Source organism: Octopus sinensis, linkage group LG4 (assembly GCF_006345805.1).
Source record: "Octopus sinensis linkage group LG4, ASM634580v1, whole genome shotgun sequence".
Taxonomy (NCBI): domain Eukaryota; kingdom Metazoa; phylum Mollusca; class Cephalopoda; order Octopoda; family Octopodidae; genus Octopus; species Octopus sinensis.
The window spans coordinates 38,946,778-38,956,777 of NC_043000.1; positions in this window are offsets into that span (position 1 = coordinate 38,946,778).

Here is a 10,000-nt window from a genome sequence, read left to right on the forward strand (position 1 = left end):
TAAACATCCATTAATGCTATTTCGCACGAAGAAATGAATGCATTAACATAATGTAGCCTATGTCCATGGATAGCACGGACTGTACTGTAATCATCTCAGGAATACGGACTATGATCTTAAGACACATGTAATTTGAGGAAACGCGCGTAGCGATACATTAAAACATTTATAAATTCCATCCAAGGATTATTATTGTTTAATAATTACTATATATTCATCCTACATTACATCGGCACAGCTCGGTACAACCCCCACAAACTGGTATCGCTAGTTGGCCTCATTCGGCTGCAACCTACATAATGTTTTCATGGGCATATTCAAAACGTTTACCCGTTTACCATAAACGAACTTAAGGGATATATACACACATATACATACATACATACATACATACATACATACATACATACATACATACATACATACACACACACACACACACACACATAATATATATATATATATATATACATGCATACACACACACACACACACTTTACAAAAGAGCTACTAATAGTTTCATACTTGAGAGACACAATGTAAAAGCAGATTTATATAACCTGCCTTGAATTTCCAAGCAATCTTTCAAGTCAAGTGCATATCGTTAGATGCATTTAAAAACGCTAAGAAAAAAAAAACGAGAAGAAAAATGCGATTGATAGAACGAAAACCAAACTCATTGACCTCTTTGTATCTAGAAATCATAATGATTGTGCCACGTGTAGAATAATATGAGAGAAAAAAGGCCGAAGTCTGTGAGATAGCTACTCAATCCGGAGCGTGTTGAGTCCTCAAGTTTGATAAAATAAGCTTATTTATGAGCTCGCGTTCCCTAAAAATAATGGATCAGGAATTAAACAGTGTGCTGTAGTCCTTGGACACACGTGAAAGGATATGCCGTCGCTCAGTTACGTATAACTTGCATCATTTATGTATGGTATAGGTTTCTGCACGAGTTTCTACTTTATTGTCTGTAGTATGCTGTTGGTCTTCCGATTTCATACTTGGCTAGCCAACTTAGTGGTTTTATTTTTCGCAACGTGTCGGACAGAAGACTAGTATGTTGCAAAACGGCTTTTAAAATTGCCTTCACATAAACTGATGTAATTTTTCTTCTCAATTCTGTTTTCATGGAGCACAGCCTCTAACTTCGGTTTCATAAACAACCGCGTTTATCAAACACGTCCGATGAAGCAGGCAACATTCAAGGTTTCAACAGTTACAATTGGGTGTGGATTCTTGATGTGACTTATTAGTAATAATATCCTTCATATTGGGGAAGCAATTGCACAGAATTCTTATCGAGCTGCTATTGGAAATATTCTTGCATTTGTTTAATAATACCAGAAAAGTCTTGCCTATGTTAGATTTAACATTTCAGGGGAATGTGGTGTGACCATATTATTTTCCTATGTTTATAAAGTTAACTAAAGTCTTATATGATATCTTATCTGTGAAGTCGCTGTTATTTAGGTCGTTTTTATAGTAAGAGGCTGCTTTATCAAATGTTTCCATTGAAGATAGATTAAATATCCTACTGATGTAGCGTATCAAGTTTTTAAACACTATAAGAGGGCGAAAGGTGTAGAACTAGGTAGAATACCAATGACTGAAATCCACTGGCAATAATTTTACAGTTCAAAAGATCCAGCAACCATAGAATATGTACCAATACTGCCTGCAGTGTTTAGACAATTTACAATATTTCTACCCTTTCAATGTATGTCGTCATGGCAATACGCACATCAACACCCACGCGCAAAAACAGATACGGTAATTATGATATCGTGAAGACTCATAGCTTGGTGGTTAGAAAATAACACTCTCAATGACATGGTCATAGTTTCGATTCTCGGACCGCTGGTTCGTCGTGTTCTTGAGCAAATTCATTTCACGTTGATCCTGGCCATTCCAACTGTAAATGAGATCCTACGCGACGGACTGGCGTCCTGTTCAGGTGGGTCGTTGTGATTTCGGTCCCTTATTGAAAGCCAGGTAACCGGCCCTATGAATCCAATAGACGATGTTTTTATAAACACGAAATATAACATTAGGCATGAGTAAGAAATGGAAGGTTTACTGTTGTTGTGAAGTTTTGATTCGCTGATCTTCAGTTGTTGAATTTCTTTCTAATTATGGCACTAGGCCAGCAATAGTTAGAGTAGAGACATTCCGATTACATCGACTCTTGTACTTTAGTGGTATTTTATTTTATGGACCTCGAAAAAAAGAAATTCAAAGTCTGCCTCTGTGGTATTTGAGCTCTAAATATAAAGTCCGAAGAAATGCCACAAAGAATTTTGCCCGAAAAGCTAACTAATCTGTCTGCTCGCTACTTTCTTCAGTTATTGAATTAATATCAGTAAATTCTGAGAGCTGATTTCTCCTTCTTTTTTTAATTATGATTAAACATATATACATAAGCATAATGGCTGCAAATCGATTTTGAATCTTGACATCGATGGAATATTCTCTTAAATATGAGCACCGATCTGTGATTTTTAAGTCCTGTTAAGGACTCACAATCTTTTGCGAAGATGTGGCAACGATGGCCACTTCTTGCCGCAGATATTCAGAGATCTTACCACCCACACTGACACATACCTACATACTACTATGGAAGGTAATTGACTCCGAGAATACAATGTATTATAATTGATCGAAAATATAAGCAATATAATTCGAAGATTCTCTGGTTTCCAAATGTAACAGGTGAAAGAAACGGACATATTTAATATGGCGAACACAATAACTAAAGTATTCTATTCAGAAATCTCTCTGATATCGCTGCTTTACCTCTGAATTTAGATTCGAGCAATTTCGCTAATGAATGTGTTATATGCAGTACAACGCTAGTATTCTCTGTCTCCATTTGCAATTGCGACGTCTTTCTTTTGCTGCCATTAAATTCGCTAACGGTAACTAAACGGTCAGTGGTGAGTGTCATGTCCAGAATATATCATTATACAATACAAATTGTTCTGCACGAAATTTGGCCTCTTCAACAGAAAGACCATTCGTTTATCGCAATTAATCGGTATGCACGGTAATAAAGACAATTTTAGCTGACATATTGATTTTGCATTGGATCGACAAAGAGCAGGAATTACAAGAAAGAAATATATTGACCCCAGTATATTATTGATTTCTGCGGGTCTTACACAATACACAGAATACAATGACCCCTTGTTTCAGACTAAATCAAACGGAAACTGTAAATGTGATGGTATTTTTAGGGGCATCAACTTTATAAGTTGAATGACCTGGTTACTAAAAATGCTTGGTACCTGCATTCTAGAATCCACCTGCATCATATTCTCTACTTGCATGGACACATACATACTAACATGAATATATACATACATACATAACATATATATATATATTATATATATATATATTATATATATATATATATATATATATATAGGTGAGAGAGTTGGTATGTGAAAGCACGTTGTAGGATGTATAAAAGACAAAAAGAGTGAAAAAACTACAGAAGGTTTGTGTTATGTGTTAAAGAATATATTTAAATCGTTATGTTAGAAAAATGTTATAAAATTTTGCGTATCTTAAATTTCTTTACCTACATCGTGTCATGTCTTCGCTATGTTGTGAACTATGGAGTTCCAGGCAGGGGAAGGTAATCAGGGATTTTTTCCTGTATAAGGGAAATATAATCAAAGATGTTGTGAATGACTAGGTTTGATTAATTTAACAGGATTTGGTTTAGAAGGAATAAAATGTTACAAATAGTTAGCTTTTGCTTTATATTTTTTTCAATGAGGTGAGTTTCCTTATTTAAAATGTTATAAATGGTTCTTTTGGTTTATATTTATTCAATGAAGACGGTTTCCTTATTTCATCTAACATGTGTTGGTGTTCCAATGGCACATTGATAGAACTGAAAGATTATAAATTGTGGTAGCAGTTGCTTTGAGCATTTCTCAATATGTTTACTAAAGGGTATCATCCGGTATTCTGGGAAGGCAATCTGCTGTCGATGCAGAGCGCATCTGCATCTGAGCGATAATCCTGTGGACCCTATTTAGTTTTGGTAGCAGCCCGACCATCTTATGACATATATTATGTTTTCTGAAGCACAAGTAGATCTGATTTTGAATTTTTGTCCCTCTTTGAAAAGGAATTCTGATCCTTCTAGAAGATTTGGGCATGTTGCGCATTTGGTCTACCACATTTTTTCACTTTTACATCCGTTATTTTAGACAACAATTTTGCCTTTGTGAGAATATTTTTTAGTGATTTCGGTTGTTTGTAGCTTTTAATGATTTTATGTATGTTTAAAATCTCCTTTAATTTGGTGTCCTTATGTAGCATTGGTAAATTGTGGGTGAAGGCGTCTTTGTTTCTGGGGTTGTATGTGGATATGTACGACAGTATTTTCGGGGAAAGTGTGTTGCTGTGTTGAACTTTTCTTAAGGTTTCCACGTCGATTTGTTTTGCACGTCTGATTCCATCCTCTATGAGTTGAACTGGGTAGTGTCTGTTAATTAGGGTGTTTTTGAGTTCTTGCAGTCTAGAATCTCTGGTATTTTGTTCTGACACTATTGTGCATATCCTTCTTGCAAGGTTGAAGGGTGTGTGTTTTTTTATGTGTCTTGGTGAGCTTATATCAGCACAAACAGCGCATGAGCTTGCAGATGGATCCAAGTTAGAATTTTCTTCGCTCTAAGAGCTACCAGAAGGAGGGTTGTTTAAGATAATGAACGATATACTCATATTTCCAGAGGTGAATTATTCAAACTCCAAAGAATTCCTCTCAACATATGGCTATGATGCTCCCCCAAAACGTCTGCTCATAATCAGAGATGCACATGTCGTCAGCCACTAAGGGACATGCTCAACTGGTTAAGGTCAAACAACTGACAAGCAAATCTGTGGTATTGAGCAGAATATTTGCTGTAGCCCACCTTTTATACCAACACAAAACAATGTACATGGTAACACTTCCACTGAGTTAAGATCAGAAGCCATGAGAGGCACTGCCTGGTACTGCATATTATTATTATTATTATTATTATTATTATTATTATTATTATTATTATTATTATTATTATTATTATTATTATTATTATTATTATTATTATTATTATTATTATTATTATTATTAATATTATTATTATTATTATTACTACTACTACTACTACTACTACTACTACTACTACTAATCAGTAGTCTTATTTTCATCATATGCTTTCACGGCACTACCGAATCCATCTTCTGTGTCTTGAGGATGTGCTTTACGTTTCGTCTCTTCAGGATCGATAAAATAAATAACAGTTGCGTAATGGAGTTGATGTAATCGACTACACTTCTTCCCCAAACTTCAGGCTTTGTGCCTCTAGCAGATAGTATTAATAATGTTGTTGTTGTTGCTGTTTTGATTTCAAGGGGGCGAATTGGCAGAGTCGTTTACACGCCGGATAAAATGTTCAGTGGTTTTTCGTCCGTTTTTACGTTCTGAATTCAAATTCTGTCGAGGTTCATTTTGCCTTTAAAATATACGGGATCGATAAAGTAAGTACCAGTTGAGCACTGGGGTCGATGAAATCGATTTGCCCCTTCCCCTAAATTACTAGCCTTGTGCCAAAATTTGAAACCATTATTATTCTTTTGAACTCTAGACACAAGGCCCGAAATTTGGGTAGTGGGGAGTGGACCAGTCGATTAGATCAACACCAGTATGCAACTAGTACTTAATTTATCGACCCCGAAAGGATGAAAGGCAAAGTTGACCTCAACAGAATTTGAACTCAGAACATAAAGACAGACGAAATACCTATTTCTTTACTACACACAAGGGGCTAAACATAGAGGGGTCAAACAAGGACAGACAAACGGATTAAGTCGATTATATCGACCCCAGTGCGTAACTGGTACTTAATTTATTGACCCCGAAAGGATGAAAGGCAAAGTCGACCTCGGCGGAATTTGAACTCAGAACGTAACGGCAGACGAAATACCGCTAAGCATTTCGCCCGGCCTGCTAACGACTCTGCCAGCTCTCGGCGCCTTATTCATCCATTATTATTATCGTTGTTGTGCTGGCTGCTTTTCCTTCTCTTCTGTTGTGTCTGCTTCAGCAGCTAGCGAGGCTGAAACGGCTATAAATATAACCTGGCCTTTTAGAATACATACACCTGTTATCTCATTCTTTGCATTTATCTCGTTTTCAATTATTAATATGTAATATTCCATTTTCTGTACAGTTCATTGATTTCTAAGTACTTTTAAGTCTGTCTTCGTTCTAAATCCTCTTATCTTATCTTTTGTTTTGTCTTATCTATCATTTTAATAGTGCTCTTAATCTATTTTCCAGTTTTCAAGGTTGCCTTGGCACATTTTTCTAATCCGAGACTCTCATAATTTCCCTGTTGCCCTGATCCCTGTTGCTTCTTAATTATGAATTCAATTTTGGGGTCGTCCATGGCAGACGATGTCCCCCTATTGATTTTTCCATCCGACACCTGTTGCTTCTCTGTCTTTTTCTTCTACTTTCTATTATTATTATTATTATTATTATTATTAGTAGTAGTAGTAGTAGTAGTAGTAGTAGTAGTAGTAGTAGTAGTTGTTGTAGTAGCAGCAGCAGCAGTAGTAGTAGTAGGAGGAGGAGGAGCAGGAGGGGTGGAGGAGCAGGAGGGGTGGAGGAGCAGGAGGAGGAGCAAGAGGAGGAGCAGGAGGAGGAGCAGGAGGAGGAGCAAGAGGAGGAGCAGGAGGAGGAGCAGGAGGAGGAGGAGGAAAGGGAAAGAGCAGCAGCAGTTGTAGTAGTAGTAGTAGTAGTAGTAGTAGTAGTAGCTGCAGCAGTAGTAGCAGCATCAGCAACAGCAGCAACAGTAGCAACAGCAGCAGCAGCAGTAGTTGTAGTAGTAGTAGTAGTAGTAGTAGTAGCAATTTTGGTTTGACTGAAGTCCCCTTTTATTCCTGGTAGGGATTTGGTGGATAGCGGGTTACTACTTGTGATCTTCAGCAGTCTTTCAAGTGCTTAGAACCCTCCTGATAATCCTTGCTATCCCTAAGAGACAAATACTTTGTAAGAGCTGTACCGGGCATTCTGTCCCAATTTCCTTCAGCCATTTATCTATATCTTGGTCTACTGTTCCCAGCGCAGTAATTATTATAGGCACGACCTTTATTGTTCGCATGCTCCAAATTCTTATTACTTCAAATTTTAAAGGGTTGTGTTTTCTTTGCTTTTCTTCCTCTTCCTTTTCGATCCGGAAATCAAATGGGTATGATGGGTCGATAAGCAACTTCGCTTTTCTTTATATATGATTGTAATATCTGATTTATTGCTTTCTATTTTTTGGTCCGTTTGAAATGGAAAGTCCCACAAAATCGTACATTTCTCCTACACTTGTCCTCTTTCGACTCCATGATAGTACCATATGTCTCAGGCTTCAAATCTCCATCTCCGGCAAAGTTTCCAGTGTAAAACATTTACAACTTGGTCATGCTTCCATTTCTTGTATTCTTCTTGTGCCAACTTGCGGAATTCTGCCACAATGTTTGTAACTGTCTCGTTCCAAGTTCCGCAGGGTCCACATTTTTTCTGACACGTTCCCTTCATATGAATTTTTTTTTTAAGTTGTTTCTTTTTATTGCTTGTTCTTGGGCTGCTACAATTAGGGTCTGTTTCTTTTTTCAAGCCAAGAATTTTGCTCCCCATACGACTTCAGTGGGTCTCCAAAATTGGCCATGCAAAGTATTGTTATTTTACTGTTGTTATTTTTATTAATATTATTATCATCATTATTATTGTTATTATTATTATCATTATTATTATTGTTGTTGTTGTTGTTATTATTATTATTATTATTGTTATATTATTATTATTATTATTATTATTATTATTATTATTATTATTATTATTATTATTATTCAGTGGTTTTATTTTTATAACGTGCTTTCACTTCACTACTGGGCGCAACTCTGTGTGCCTTGGGTATTATTATTATCATTATCATTATTATTATTTTTATTATTATTATTATTATATTATTATTATTATTATTATTATTATTATTATTATTATGTTTTTTCCTTCTTTCATCAAATTTTCTTCCGTTTCTCGCCGAGTGTTTCTATACACCTAGGGCAGAGAAGCTCATTGTATGCATTCCCAGATTACACGCGCAAATTCACAGATAAAATATGTATTTAAAAATTAATAAATAAATAAATTCATGGATGGATGTTGTTTTCACAGCGATAATGCTCTTCTCAGTACATGAGCCGTTCCATTTAATACGACTTTTTGCACTTCCTATAGGGATGGTAAGCCTGGAATCATTTTCAAATAGGTATCAGTACCTTTTTTATCATTCCTAGAGATCCTACAATCACTGGTACTGTAGTCGCCTTGAGATGCCACATTTTTTCAATTTTTATTAACAGGTCTTTATATTTACTAATCTTGTCAAATTCTGTCGCCGCTATATTGTGATCGCAAGGGATACTCATGTCAATTAATAAACACATCTTTTTTGTCTGATCTTTTATAATAAAATCCGGTTTATTAGCTTTTATAGACTTGTCGGTCTGTACGGGGAAGTCCCATAGAATCGACACATTTTCTCCCTCAGTCACAGCTTCAGGATGGTGTTTACACCATTTATCAGCGGTTTTGATTTTATAATACCGACATATTGTCCAATGTAAATACTGGCCGACTCTGTCATGTCTTGCTTTATATTCTGCAGGTGCTAAGACTCTACACCCTGAGATTAGGTGGTCTATTGTTTCAATCTCATCCTTACAGAATCGGCATTTTGGGTCAGCTCCATTTTTTATTACATTAGCTTGGTAGTTATGGGTTAATAAGCTTTGGGCTTGAGCAGCTAATATGAAACCTTCACTCTCTGCTTTTAGCCCTGAGCTTCGTAACCATTAGTGCGTGTATTTCTGGTCGACATCAGCTTGTTTGCTATGGGTCACATACTTGCCATGGAGAGGTTTCTGTTCCCATCTGTTAGCTAAATGTTCATGCGCTTTTGTCTTTGCAATTAATTTCATTTTCTTTGCAGCTGCAGTTGGCGCATTTCCTTCAGCCTGATCAATCTGGTGGGTATCTAAGAGATCAGCAGCGAATTTTTTGCTCTCTTTGAGAATAGAGTGAAGTCTTTTCAGTCTTTCATGTTTTTCAACAAGATTTAGCATGCAATCGTTGGTTTCTTCAAGGTATTTGGCCAGTCCGATTGTGGTGGTTCTGTATGTAAGTTCAAGCTGGATCAAACCTCGACCCCCCTGAGCTCTGGGAAGGTAAAGGCGATCCACGTCTGCTTTGGATTGTGCATCTTATTACAAGTCAGTAGCTTGTGGATTTTTCTGTCAATTTTCATTATTTCACTGGTATTCCAGTTAAGCACATTGAAGCTATAAAGAACAACTGGTACTGCTAAGGAATTTATGGCTAACACCTTATTAAATGCATTCAGCTCAGACTTCAGGACTGCTCGAACTCTTCTATAACATTCCTTCCTAACCTTCTCTTTCATGCTTGCATGCTGGATACCAGAGCCTTCATTTATTCTTAGGTATTTATAGGTTTGTTCCTGCTCAAGTTGCTTTATTACTGTTTCGACATCTAATTCGATTGAACTAGACTTTAACCAATTTCCCGTTGTTAAAAGTGGCTTTGGCACACTTTTCAAGGCCAAACTCCATCCCGATATCATCACTGAATCCTTTCACGGTATGTAATAATCCTTCAAGCTCTTCATCATTTTTGCCATATAGCTTTAAATCATCCATATAAAATAGATGGCTTATTTTCCTGTTGTCAATTTTGTAGCCATATCCTGTTCTATTCAGTTCACTTGAGAGTGGTATTAGTGCTATGCAGAAAATTAGTGGTGAAAGTGAGTCACCTTGGAAAATTCCACAGTTTATGCTAATGTTGTTTGAGCGCAATACTCCATTAGAATGATATAATTGGAGCTTCGTGTTCCATAGTGACATATTATACTTTAAAAAATCT